The sequence below is a fragment of the Pipistrellus hanaki genome (genome assembly GCF_964339955.1).
Source record: "Pipistrellus hanaki genome assembly, chromosome: 12".
NCBI classification, from domain to species: Eukaryota; Metazoa; Chordata; class Mammalia; order Chiroptera; family Vespertilionidae; genus Pipistrellus; species Pipistrellus hanaki.
Window position 1 is genome coordinate 2,780,555 of NC_140514.1, and position 15,101 is coordinate 2,795,655.

At 40.8% G+C, this 15,101-nt stretch overlaps 1 long non-coding RNA gene across 1 annotated transcript in view; it reads right to left on the minus strand.

Annotated features, from left to right (window-relative positions):
* Positions 1-706: 706 nt before the first annotated feature.
* LOC311630765 overlaps positions 707-15,101 on the minus strand; it is a 43,092-nt gene continuing 28,697 nt past the window's right edge. Inside the window, exon 3 of the long non-coding RNA XR_014796450.1 lies at positions 707-730. This is a non-coding gene — a long non-coding RNA (uncharacterized lncRNA). The remainder of the gene's footprint in view (positions 731-15,101) is intronic.

The following is a 15,101-nucleotide window of genomic DNA, read 5'->3' on the forward strand; positions in this document are numbered from 1 at the left end:
TTTGGTGAAATATAAATGTTAAAACGACATTAAGACTATATATCCTCTTAGGTAAAATTTCACATAATTGTGACAGATTTACAAATTCCAAATAAAAAATAGTGTCTATATACTTCACCTATTGCCACTGTGCTACTTATCTATAAGCATCTATGTGTACAGGTGTGTGTGTGTGTGTGTGTGTGTGTGTGTTCTACCTCTTCCTAGTTTTAAAATTTAGATGCCACACAGAAAAATAATAAATAAAAAATAAATATTAAATATATTGAAGGAAAGGGGAATGATGGATGGGGATATTAAGTAAGGCCAAATGTAAAGAACACAATTACATAGACATCATAAATATCCTACCCAGTACAAGTGATGTCAAATTCTCTAATAGCCCTATCAACTGTCACATGATCATTTAAAAGAAACACTATGTCTTAAAGAAAAACAAGACAGAAAAAGGAAACAAAAACTTTAGTCCAGAAAAAGCAAAGCTTCACTTTCATAATGCACAAATATTTAAGTTGTTTGATTAAAAAACAAATGATAAATCATACTAATTTATTTATACAAATATATTGGTATTGACTATCAAAAACATTACCATAATTAGACAATACTTTTTCATCTATTTAACCATTCACTTAAGAAATACATAACAAATGCCTACCGTGGTTCCAGATGCTGCTCTGCACACTAAATATACAGAATATACAGCTTCCACTCTCATGGTGCTCCCATCCTAGGAGGGAGAAAAGCAGACAATAAACCACCAAACCACTGTGTGCCAGGTGGTGAGAGGACCTGAAACGGAATAGACCAGGTTAACTAGAAAGAGAAGACAAGTATAAGAAATACCCAACTGAGCATACCATTTCACTAGATTGTTAGGGATTATCTCACTGATGAGAGAGCGTTTAAACCAACAGCAGAACTGAGACCTGAGAGAAAGAGGCACATACATATTTAGGGTATGCTGGTTTAGGCAGAGTTAAAAGTACATGCAAAGTGACCATAGTACTGTTTGATTTTTGAAGGAATTAGGAGGAGCCCAGATGTGGGGGGTCGTGCATGAGAGGGTAAAGGGTAGGTGTCATGTCAAAGAGGGTACTGAATTGGGCAGGTCCCCAAGGCCATGCCAGAAATGGTGCCAGACCCTGGAAGTTCTGAGTAGAGTAGTGCCATCATAACTTCTACATCTAAAAACAATTGCTTTGATGATTTGACCCCAAAGAAATACAGTTAAGGAAGGAGAGAGATTGTTTGTGGGATACTGCAATAAACCACAGGAAAGATGGTGAGTTAAGGGGAGAGAGTTGGAGTTCCTGTGTTACAATCCACAACATGGCAGAAATAAAATTTACATGGTAACTAAATATAGCTGAATAGTTATTTTCCACAAATATCTTAAATCTAACTGGTGTGTGTGAGAGAGAGAGGAGAAGGAGAGGGAGAGGGAGAGGGAGAGGGAGAGGGAGAGGGAGAGGGAGAGGGAGAGGGAGAGGGAGAGGGAGAAGGAGAGGGAGAGGGAGAGGGAGAGGGAGAGGGAGAGGGAGAGGGAGAGGGAGAGGGAGAGGGAGAGGGAGAGAGAATTTGTTAATTTGTTGAGTCTCCTTTGGGTTGGCATCTAATTGACTAAACCTTAAAGAAATATCAAAATCACGAATACACGTTTTCCTCAAAAAATCCCTTCCTGAGAAGAAAGCAGCAGGGTCTCCAGGAGCAGCCCGAAGTGAGCAAGCACATGTTCTAGGGATTCCTTGTAACATTTTATCCCTCAGACTCATCACAAGACTGACCTTCCCTTCCTCTCTGGGACCAGCTGGCGCTGTCACTTCCCTTCTGTTTGATAGGTGTTCCCACACATCTGAGGTGTGATCAGCCAGCTTGGACACAAACAGGCCCTGTCTCCACCCCACCACCACCCGCACGGGCACCCGGAGACAGCTGTAATGATGAGATCTTTAGTCAGAGGACTCTCAGGATTAAATATATATATATATATATATATACTGGCTAAATGTGGTTTTCTTGACCAAGAGTTAGTTATCACTGCTCCTAAAATCTCTATAATGTGAATTCTTGAAATCTTGGCAAAATATGGGACTGAAAACTCTGTGTGGCCAGGGCCTCCTCCCCGGGCTCCTCAGGGTCTCACTGTTAACTTCCATGGTGGAAGCCCCACTGGGTCCAGTTGTGTAACGTCCCCAATGACTCCATGAACTACACAATAGATCTTTAAATAAATGTATTTTCTGCTTAAAATTGCAAATATGGATTCTGTTATTTGGATGTAAGTACTCTGTTTCCATCTACATTTTACAGACAAAGCTACTCAGTTTCAAAATGTGAAGAGGCTTAATCAAGAGAGTTACTTAGGAAATGATTGACATGTGACTCAGAACCAGGGCCCGTGACTGACTCCAAAGGCCTTTTGCATCACCATCCTGTACATGAGGACTCCAGAACTTACTCATCCCAGAGATGAAAATGTGTACCTTGTGATCAATATCTCTATCTTCCCCGCCCCCTCCCCCCCAACTTCATCTCCCTGGTAACTAGCATTCTTCTCTCTGCTACTAGGAATTATTTTCAAGATCCCATATACAAATGAGATCATGTGATATTTCTGTGTCAGGCTTATTTCACTTAACATAATGATTTATTTCTTCATTAAATGAGCAGAACTTTGTTGAACACTTATTGTACCAAAACACTGCCTTTTCATGGAAAAGACATTCAACATGCACCCAGGGCCTATCTGCCCTTTCCCAGCTAAGCAACCTTGAGAAAGGTCACCACATCTCCAAATCCATGTGTCTTAGCTTGATTATTAATAACATTCAAGTTGCTCTTAAAAGTGTCCTGGTTTAGAGGACAAACTATATGATAGCCCTAAGAATTGTTTCTAAAGATAAGTATTTAACAAAATTCCATTAAATTAATGAAGACATAAGGATTTATGAGCTTGCCATGATAGTTAACTCAATCCTTCGACAAAGAAACGATTGGGGTCGAGCAGATATAAAATCAATAGGGAATTCCTCACCTGGGGAGTGTTTTTGTTCAATGAACTATGTTCCCTATAAGTGAGATATTTCTTCTGGTAACGCACTCAGAATGCTTTGATCTAGGTACATTTTCTAGGAATATTACACACACATTCACAGACACACAATGGCCTCGAAGCTAAAAGAATCATTTTGAGATTTTCACTCCAACACCAGGCTACTCCAACTTTTTTCCTATTTATATGTTCAACAACTGTTTTTTAGAGCCTTGAGTTGCACATTTGCAATTGACTTTAAAACATGATGATATATTTCTGACTTTGCCATCGAAGTGTCAATCAAAAGGAAAAGTAATTTGTGTACAGTGCAGCTATGTTTTGACAAGTTGATGATGAATCATCCAAGTTTTGTATAAATAGGAATTTCTTATTTTTAAAATTAATAATGAGAAGCTCTGTCCCAGTGTGTTCATGTGTTTCTCTGTCGAAATGTTGCAGGGCTCACACAAAGAAGTGGCATTTCTTAAAGGCTGAGAATGAGCAAGCAGACTGGGATAAGAGAGATCTTCTACTGAAATGAATGCAAAATCAGGCTGACTTACATTTGTGTATTTTTCTGGGCTAATATGCTAAAAAAAAAAATTGCTCTATTTTCTAATGCCAAAATACTATCTAAATTCACAAGTTGCTCAATTGCTTTGAGTCCTACTGTATATTTATAATTTACGTCTTGACGGCTTTCATACTAGACTAGAGGCAGCTTGCCACAGAGATATATGTGTGAATGCAGTTGTGCAAACAGCACAGAGATGCAGTTGTCGATGTAGATATCTACATATCCACAGAAAGTTAAAAGGGGGGAAAGGGAAATAAAGAAAATGTATGAAGAGAAGCAATGATAGCTGTGTCAGAAACCAATCTGAAATTTATTCAGGATTCCCCAGCAGCCGAAATAAAGAAAAGGAAAGAGAGCTGATTATGTAGTAAGCAGGTCTCTCAGATGCATTCCAATCAGCTGCCCAGCACAGACCGTACGGAGGCAAATTTGAGTTGTCGATCTGATCTCCAGCCTTCCCTTTAGAAGATGACACTGGTAAGTAAATGAGAATTGATGTTCCCCAAATGATAATAATTTTAACATATATATTTTTACTGATTGCAGAGAGGGAGGGAGAAGGAGAGAAAGAGAAACATCAATGACAAGAGAGAATAATCAATCAGCTGTCTCCTGCACACTGCACACTGAAGTCCCAGGCATGTGCTCTTACCTGGAATTCAACCTTGACCTCCTGGTTCATAGGTCAATGCTCAACTACTGATCCATGCTAGCTGGGCCCAAAGTGATAGTAATTTGACACAAAAAAAGCCCCTCATCTGTCCTTACAACCAGGCATTTTTTTAGGAAAATCGAACCTCATTTAAAAAATAATTGGGCAATAATAACATTTCAGTGGATTATTTTCAGACCCGTATGTCACTGTCCTACGTAGTACTCTATGGGCTGTAAAGTTTGATATAGATGTCAGCTATCATTACTGTCACCAGCAGTGACAATACAAAGCATGTGGCTGGGAGGATCAGAAGGGAATTGTACACAAGTGGACAACTGTCCAGATGCTAGGGCTCCTCTGAGGCGGCTTTGCTTCTGCACTCTAATTCAACACATGCCTCAGCACTCGCACGGAAACCCAGATTCTAGCCCACCTCACAATGAGTATTTCAATAAAACCTTCAGCTATAATCAGGGCCTTTGGTAAATCAGGTCTTTGAAGGCAACTTCTTGCTTTTGGACTCTGATCCAAATAGGAACCAATGGAGAGCAGATGAGATTCAGAACAGCCACACACAGCCTGCTGCTACCTCTGTTTTCCTAGTGTTTCTCTCTCTCTCTCTCCCTCTCTTCCTCCTTCCCTCCCTTTGCTCTTCCATTGAAATGAGCTGAAGCAATTTTTAAAATACCAGTAGGTTATGTCTTAATTTGACTTCAATGTCCTGGAATTCTGAAGAAAAGTAGATTTTTTTTTAAATGCACAACCTGACTTCACAGCATGATTATATCTCTGTGAGTGTCCATGAGTTTATTTTAAAAATGTTCAGGAATATCCTATATAATAAAAGCCTAATATGCTAAGTGTCAGACCATTAATTCAACCGTTCGACCAGTCGCTATGATGTGCATTGACCATCAGGGAGAATATGCTGACCGGTAGGTTACCTTGCTGCTGGGTTCCAGCCCATAGGGACTGGGCAAGATGGGCCAGACATGGCCTAGAGTCCTCCCACAGTCCCTCCCTGGCCAGTCAACCTCCCACAATCCTGTCTAGGCCTCTAAAATATTTCTTCTAATAAATTTCCTTTCGATGTGCACAAATCCATGCACCTGGCCTCCAGTGTTCTATAAGTGACAGTCCCTATTTGATAATAACATTTATTGAGAACTGTCAGGCACTAAGGTTGGTTCTTTACCTTTGTTATCTTATTTGATGCTTTCAGAAGCCCTATCGCCTGGAGTCTATAATCAGCCCACTTTACATATTGTACTTGAGAAGAAAGAAAGCCAGAGGCAAGCCCTTGCTTTAATGTCACTTGTAAAGAAAGACTTTCCCTATGCCCTATCAATTGTGGCATCACTAAGTTATTCCCCATCTTGTCATCCCCTTTGCTGGCTTTATAGCATGTATTGGGTTCTGCATTTATTTATGGGATTATACATTATTGTTTGTATCCTCCATAAAAATACAGGCTCCAAAGGCAGGGAGCAGGCCTGTCTCTCCACCTGTGTCTGCAGGGCTTTGCTCTGTGACAGTATAAGCACAAAACAAATAGTTGGATGAATGAATAAACAAATAAATGGATATAGGACTCTGAAGTGCAGGCATTTAAGAGTTCTCTTTCCTGGGCAATCTGTTAGGTTTTATTATTTTTTCCTGCAGCACAAGGCAGGCATTAACCAAATTAGAAATGTCTCTTGAGTGCTAGGAAGAGTTTATTTCAAATAGAGAGCAAAAGCATAACATAATTTTCTATAGGTCACCCGAGACACTCTTAATATGTTCCCCAAATGAAGGATAGCGTTGGAGCTTATGTGGCCACTTTATGATAGTCAGCCCTTTGATCCTTGAAGTCGTTAACTCCATTTGATCCAAAGCATGGCTGAAAGCTTACAGAAAATGAGTCTCGCCAATAAATATTTACTTTCATCTCTTTTCTAAATGCCTGCGGAGCTTCTCCTGTCTAAACCGTTTTAAAGGTGGAAATGACGTTGATCATGTGAGTGGCGAAGGAAGACGTTTCTAAGGCACGGTATTTGTTTTTCAGCTGTGTTCCTCTGTATGAATTGCTTCTCAGATGCTTAATTAAAATACAGGAATTTAATTTTAAGAAATTCAAAGTCTGAAGTTAAGAAAAAAGTCAACAAGCTCAATTAATGTGCTGCTATCCAGGTGGTAAAAGCACCTCTGCCTCCAGGCACCATTTGGTATAGAAAACGCCAGGCTAGCTTTTATTATTTTCTCCACAACTTGTGCATTCCTATCCATCAGCCCCAACACACACACACAGACAGACACACATACCCCTCATATTCCTCCAGCAAACTCCTTCTCTAGTTCTTCATATGAGTCCTATGTGACCTACCCCAGAGGGTCTTCCCCATCGGCCCCTCCCCATATTGTTAGCTTTCTTTCCTCCCTGTCCCCAGAAATCTCTTTTTTCATTGCACTCATTGCAGTTGATTCCTATAACCAATTTCATTTTACTTATTATCATATTTCTGTGAGGTCACCTTAGCAACAGCTGTGTCTTGTCCATGCCTGGATCCCTAGCACCTATCCCAGTGCTTGATGAATAATGTGTTTTAATGCACGTTGGTTAAATAACTAATGAATGAGAAGACCAACTCTAATTCCCTCCTTAAAGAACAGTGGATGGCCAAAGAGTCTCTGTAGAAGGTATTACATGAGAGTCCTCCTGCTATGACTCTGATTTCCAGCCCCTACTGAGCTGGAAACCAAGGCAGCAAAACCACAGGGCTTATATCAGGACAGTGGGAGGCAGAGAAGACAAAGTGAAGTAGAAGTTCATAGGGGAATATTCCTTTACAGTGTACATGGGAAATTAAGGGTTCCATTACTGTTAAATAGTAAGGCAGACTTTTTAAAAACATATTTTTATACTGATTTCAGAGAGGAAGGGAGAGGAAGAGAGACAGAGAAACATCAATGATGAGAGAGAATCATCAACTGGCTACCTCCAGCGCAACCCAAACTGGGGATTGAGCCCACAACCCAGGCATCTGCCTTGACTGGGAATCAAACTGTGACCTCCTGGTTCATAGGTTGACACTCAACCACTGAACCACACCAGCTGAGTGTAAGGGAAACTTTTCAAGAAGAGATCAACAGCCGAAACTGGTTTGGCTCAGTGGATAGAGTGTCGACCTGCGGACTGAAGGGTCCCGGGTTCAATTCTGGTCAAGGGCATGTACCTTGGTGGTGGGCACATACCCAGTAGGGGGTGTGCAGGAGGCAGCTGGTCGATGTTTCTCTCTCATCAATGTTTCTAACTCTCTATCCTTCTCCCTTGCTCTCTGTAAAAAAATCAATAAAATATTTTTTTAAAAGGAAAAGAAAAGTAAAGAAAAGAAAAGAGAAAAGAAAAGAAAAGAAAAGAAAAGAAAAGCTCAACATAGGAAAATGTTTTAGCCAATCCACAGGACAGGACAGTTTATGTTACCTCTCTCAGGGCTATTATAATGGGACAGTCTGTTGCTTTGAAGAATATGCATGTAAATAAGGTTGAGCCTCCTTAAACTCCAACTTTTACAAAGTTTCCTGTGAAGAAGTATAGAAAAATACTGAAAATTGGATTGTTAAATATGTACAAAGAGTAGGAATATAATTTTTGTAGTTTTTTTTTCAGTCCTATGAAAAGAAGCAACAATTCTGTGTGTGATACATGAACCAGAACTGGACTCAGAATTTAAACAGTAACATCAAATAGCCACGGAAATGAAAGAAAAGAGAATTTTCCAATGCCATCATTTGAAAAATGATTTAGTCAGTTTTCTAGGGACAGGAAATTAAAATTTGCAATGAACTTCTGTACATATACATACTTTATTTATTTAGTACATATGTATGCTAAATACAATGCATTCTGCAATGCAGCTCATACTTTGATTTTGATTACAGAGATCTGAGCCAATTCTTCTAACTTCCTCTTCCATTCTTTTGCCTGAATTGCTTGTCCCAGGCTCACCATTCCACATATAGGTTTCTTTATAAATATGTACTTGTAATTTATTTGAGAGAGGGAGGGAGAGAGAGAGGGAGAGAGAGAGGAAGAGGAAGAGGGAAATGGAGAGGGAGAGGGAGAGGGAGAGGGAGAGGGAGAGGGAGAGGGAGAGGGAGAGGGAGAGGGAGAGGGAGAGAAACATGGATCAATTGCCTCCTGTACCAGGGATCAAACCCACAAACTGGTTATGTGCCTGACTTGGAATCTAACCAGTGACCTTTTGGTGCATATGATGACACTCAACCAACTGAGCCACACCAGCAGGGCCTAAGGGTTTCTTTTGAAAATGTCTTGCTTGGATTATGCCTACACAATTTTACATATGCCATGACCTCCCTAAAATGCCTACCATCACCCATTCTTCAGGTGACTCAGTTATTTTCTCTATTAATTCTTAATTTTATCTATTTTCCATTTTATGATTTGCTGTGTAATTATTGAATTATGATATTTATCAAGTCTATTTTAATATTTTATAATGCATTAATTTTTACTTTTATCTTTATTGATTTCCTCATTTTGTTTTCCATACATAGTCCTTTTTTTCATTCTATTATAAAATTCTTGTTGGAAGTAATTCGTATTTATTATTTATTATGAAATTAACATTTATGTTATACTTTTTTTCTTAATATATCAATAGTTTCAGCTCTACCTTATAGAATTTGGAGTGTTTTTATTATTGTTTCTAAACTGGACATTAACCAACAGCATGTTTCATTTCCTCTTTAACATTAGAATTTATTAGATTTTTTTAATTTGGCAGTATTTTTGTTTATAGATTTGTGTGTGTGTATATATATCAGTTTAATTTAATATACCTATTAAATCTAACATTTAAATTTTACAATTTATTTGCAGTACATTTCTGTTTATTTTCTAATTGGCAGAGTTGGTTGATTTATACAACTGCACAGCCACTGTATCGCCTGGACATATTTATTGTCCCACAGCACTCTGCAAATCTGTTGCTTTGTTTTCTGTCATTTTATGTAAATGGTGGTCTGTCTATTCTTTCTATTTGTGATTTGTTTCATGTAGGTGGTTGTATAATTTTTATTAATTCTTAAATTTTAATATCCTCACTAAATTGTCTCAATCTTGATCATTTTTTATTTTTTTCAAAAGCCAGTGATAGCCTGCCCACTCGCCTCCTTGTCCACCCGAATCCACCTGTGGATGCAGATGGTTCCCAGAATGCTTAGTTCCCCGCCTGAAAACCATGACTCTGCCTCTTCTCTTCCTGAAGGCTTTCCCCTGTGCCAGGACTTTTCTTGGCCGCCCACCCTGTGGCATCTCAGAGTTGATGCCACCTCAGTCAACCTGAACAATGAGGATGGGAATCAGTACTAAATGCCCAGTGCCCTGGTTTCTGGTAGAGTCATTCTGAGGGGAATTGCGCCTTGTAGTCCTGACCAAGGGGTTTATAGTAGAAACCAGCACATTAACTCTTTACTGGCTTTCCCCCTTAATTGACTCCTTTCCCCTCTTCTGCTTTTGTGTCCTGAAATCACCTCTCCACAAACGTATGTGCATCCACATTTTTTCTCAAATTAAGACAACAGGATGCACCCTTAAAGAGTCAAATATGCCTCCATTTTGGAAAAAAAAATACTATTTTATATTTTTCTATTCCAAAATTATTTGGGTTACTTTGTTCAATCACCCCAATCTTTGTGCAAGCTTCTAACTTCCAAATATTTCATTTTATATTTCATTGCTTTCTTCTTGGCCCATTTCAACTGCATTCTGTAGGTTTTCTCATAATTGCCCTTCACATAACCGACTCTTTTCTGCAAGTCAATTCTGTACATTGCTGCTTCTGATGTGCCTTAAATGCTATCTCATAATCTGTTTTAATTTCTTTCTTTAGTGCTGCCATTTTCCACTTCATCTCATGCTCTTAATTTAGTTTCTCCTACAGGAGAGCTTGTACTCTGCCTCAAGTTGGATTCCTCACACAGCAGGGTCTGAGGTGGACGTTGGTGGTGCATAAGGACATTAGGAAATAGGTGATGGAGACCTGTGGTGCTCGCTACCCGCACTGAAAAGAGGTGAAAGCATTGAGGGGTTTGCAACCAGAGATAAAATACCTAGCCACACCAACAATACAGCTAAAGAAGGGCCCATCAGTATCATACAACAAAATTAATTCATGTCTGCAGTAAGCCCTCTCTACCCGTGGCTCTGCATCTTGATTCAACTGACCATGGATGGCAAATATTTTTGGGGGAAAAACAAGATGTTCTGTGGTGGCTGACATGAGCTGTGTAGTTAGGCTTGTGATATCTGTGTCTGTGGAGAACATGTACAGACATGGTCCTAGTCGTTATCTCCTAAGCATTACAGTATAGGAACTATTTACATAGCATTCACCTTGAATTAGAAGTGCTGTGGAGATGATTTAAAGTAAATCAGAGGATGTGCATAGGTTATATGCAAATAGCCATTTTACAGGAGGGACTCGCGCACCCATCCTTTGATCTTGGTAATCGCTGGGGTCCTGAAACCAATCTCCTGAGATACCGAGAAACAAGGTATCCATCATACAATGTTTAAGGCGAGGTGACGTGAAAATATTCTCATTTCTTATCCACATTTTCTGATAAGAGAGCATGTGGAAGCTTTAGTCTTAAACCAGCTCATGGTGAAAGCGTCAGTGTGAGTTTCCTGGTGATGAGAAAGGTGTGCTTTAGCCTTTTTGTTTTGTTACCTCCTGTGGTGAAAAACCCTAAAATCACCCCCCAGGAAATTAACCTGGTAAATGTCATGTTAAGAACCATCAGTTTCTTCCAACCTTCAAAGAGTTCTTACCGTGCAATCTGCACTAACTGATATGTTTCTTCTCAATTTGCATGTTTCCCAAGCAGCTACCAGTTCCATGCTTTATAAAATCCTCCCCAAGCTCCTGACAGCTCCGCCCTCTTCACTGGTGAGTGTTTGAAATACACGGATGTTCTGGTAACCTGACAAATACCTAGCCTTGCCTATAAAGCCCTGGGAATGCCAAGCACTTTGAAGTATTTTCCATCTGATAGAAGTCTTTATATAGTTTTAACAAATTTCTCAGCTTTAGCCGATTTGGCTCAGTGGATAGAGCATTGGCCTGTAGACTGAAGGGTCCCAGATTCAATTCTGGTCAACGGCATGTACCTTGGTAGCAGACACATCCCCAGTGGGAGGTGTGCAGGAGGCAGCTGATTGATGTTTCTCTCTCATTGATGTTTCTAACTCTTTATTTCTTTCCCTTCCTCTCTGTAAAAAAATCAATACAATTTTTCTTTAAATAATAATTTCTCAATTCTTGGTCCTCTGGAAAATAAAGGCACGTCCAATTAATAGGTTCGGACTTTTTCCCCCGGAGAGCTCTCTTTCCTGGGCAGTACCTCAAGATCCTTTATTATCTCTTCGTGTAAATACTGGAACTCACACAGAAAGTGTTATTTCGTCCACACTGGCATATACACACCCCTTCAAAGAAAAGAGCACCGTTAGAAAGAACTCTAATTAGTTTGATGCTTTTTAAAACACAAACATCGTCCTTCTGAGACCAGCCCACTCGTAACAGAAGCAGGAACTCACTGTACAGAAGGAGAAAGCCACTGCCAGGTCACTGAACATTTGGAACTAGCAAACAGCTAATGAGCTTGAAATTGTTTCTGAAACACCTAAAGGGAGCCATTCTGCAGTTTTTTATCTCTATTTCAAAGACATTTTGTTCTTATTTATTTAATTTTGAGCATGCAAATTATTTGATAAATCCTCTTACTATTGCTAGGCTGAGTTACCAACATACATAGACCAACCAGCCAATTGCACAGAGGGAAACTGAGTCTTGAACAGAAGAAGAGACTTTCCAGCTGGCATGGCTCAGTGGCTGAGTGTCAACCTATGAACCAGGAGGTCACTGGTTCTATTCCCTCTCAGGGCACATGCCCAGGTTGCAGGCTTGCTCCTCAGTGTGGGGTGTGCAAGGGGCAGCCGATCAATGATTCTCTCTCATCATGGATGTTTCTCTCTCTCCCTCTCCCTTCCTTTCTGAAATTAATAAAAATATTTTTTAAAAAGGGAGATATATGAAGGGACTTATCTAGTATGTTAATCAGGGTGCTTAGTTGAAAGAAACTGAGGTCCAATAGGGCATTTATCTAAAAGGGCACTGATCAATTCTCTGAGAGGGAGAAAAGCCATTTTGGGGGGTAGTCAGGAGATATCCCAGAATGATGTCACAGAACTGGTCCACTGGTAATCCACTGGGCTCTGGGCAGGTCCCCTGGGGGTCCCTTCCCTGACCATCCCTGGAACTGAAGTGGCAGCTGCCCTGTCCTCACGGAAGCAGGTTCTTTCTCAGCTCCAGGCCTTGTCAACTGGAGCTGGGGACTCAGTGAATCTGGGTGACACGCTGGGTTATGTGTCAGCGTTGCAAGTAATGCTACAAAATAAAAAGGTGGGCCGGGGACTATCTAGAATCTTCCATGTTCTACAGTGAAAGGCAAGTTCTGTCTGATAATCTGGGAATTGCATAAACGAAGAAAGGGAGTTAAAATACTGCCTAGATTACACAGAAATATAAATGTCCTCTCTCTCCTCTCTTTCTTTCTCTCTGTCTCCATAGCTACACCAATCTATCAGAATTAGACACGCCATCTAAAGAAATGGTTTGCATTACATTTCATACCCTTAATCACATCCATGAAGGTCGTTTCTGGAGTCTCTGGGAGACCTGAATACACGCACAGCCTATGTTTTCACTGCCCTGAGGACTAACCGCTCATACAACTGGGGAAGGAAAGCCACTTTAGAGCTGAGGGTTCCAGGGTGAGAACTGGCCACAACCTCAGTATCCAATGCTGAAGGGGTGACTGTACAGGGAAAGAAAGCTAAGAAAGAGGGGAGGATGCAGGGCGGAAGGAGACTAAGTTCAGGAAGGGGGATCACCCCGTTTCACGTGGAGAACCTAAATCTCTAGGAGGTGTCTGAGGAAGGCAGGCTGCCAGCTATACCAGCGATCTGGGACGTCCCCAGGCAATCTCCTACACTGACTCAGTTAAAGAGGTGGTCTCCTTACACGTGATGGCATTTGTGAGACTGAGCATGGGCACTGAGAGCACCCTATTTTCCTGGCTTCCTCCTCCTCCCCTCCCCCACTACCCTCAACCTCCCAATATTGGGTTACCACCTATATTCAGGAGGGGGATTAAGCCAGGTGTGACTGACTCACTGGAGGTCATCTTAGAATTCTGCCTATCATAGTACATATACTTCTTAGTTTTGACAAAACACAATGAGAGAGAGAGAGAGAGAGAGAGAGAGAGAGAGAGAGAGAACGCATAAACTAGAAACTTATAAAACTTGTTGCCTGAAAGAAGGAGGGAGACATAAGTTAACAGAATAGAAAGAGCAGAAGTACTTCTCTGAGTAGCTTTTACAATTTTATTTTGTTTTGTTTTTAGTTCTGGAGCCAATAACATTAAATAAAAAACAACGGGAAAATAAATCTCGAAACTGGATACAAGCAGGCTCAAATAGAGTTAGTTCTATTTCTTTGTTTGCTATTTTTCAGTTAAAGTTGACAAACAATATTAGTTCCTGGTGTATAACATAGTGATTACATATTTATAGACTTTACAAAGTGATCTCCCCAGTAAGTCTAGTACCCATCTGACACCACACATGATTATCATCATACTAGAGGCCTGGTGCACGAAATTCATATATGGAGGTGGGGGGTCAGCCCAGCCTGTACCCTCTCCAAATCTGGGACTCCTTGCAATCTGGGACCGCTGTCTCCTAACCGTTCGTATGCCTTCTGGCCTGGTCACCACTCCAACTGCTCCCTTGCTGGTCACCATCCAACTGCCTCCCAGCCCGTGGGTGAGAGACACCGGCCTTGGCAGTCACTCGGCTATTCCCAGGGCTCTCTGTCTCTGCTGTAGAATCAATGGGAACCAAACCCCAGGGGCCTGGGCCTCCTCTGAGGAAGGTGCCGTGGATCATAGGAAAGCAACTGCAGAACCAGAGAAGACGCAGTGAGGAGAAAGGACGAGGAAACAGGTGACCCGAGAAGACACCCCGCCACTTCAGGAGTGAAGCTTTCTATCCTCACTTTCAGCCTTCTGCAAGAGGCGGGGGTGACAAGAGAGCCCACAGTGTGAGGGACACTGGGATCCCCCCTTTTTGGTGCAATCAGCCGTGTGAAACGAAGACCACTGGGAAACATGTTGCCAGGGTGCTGGCTCCCTCCAGGGCTCTGCTGCGCCCACCCTTCAGCAGGGGGCAGTGCAGTGCAGTGGGAGAGCCCGGATCCCCTGGGGAGGAGGGCCTGCTGGTTCCACCTGGTCCTTGGCCGGTGGTCCACACCTGCTCTCTCTGCACCTGAACTTCATTAGCATCATAAGTGCCAAGAGTTTAAAATGTGTCCATGAGAGCATTTTAAATAATTATTCCAGAAAAGAGAAGCAGCACATTATCCACCGGTGAGAGAGCCTTTTATATTACTCTCACACAAAAAGAAAAGCGCAAGTGATTAAAGAGGATCTTGGCCATAGAAATGCTCATGATAAACTGGCAAAATATCACATTACTAAAATATATTAATATGAAGCAAATTCTGTAAGAATATTGTTAATATTAATATTTATTCATTCACAGACTAAAATAATAAAGGAATTGTTTAGTATGTGACTAGTACAAGTTATTTCTGGGTAAAAGGGTTATTTTTTCTATTTTATACTTGTTTGATTTTCCAAAAGAAGAAAAACAATGGCAATAATTACAATGATAAATAATTATATAGCATTCACTGTGT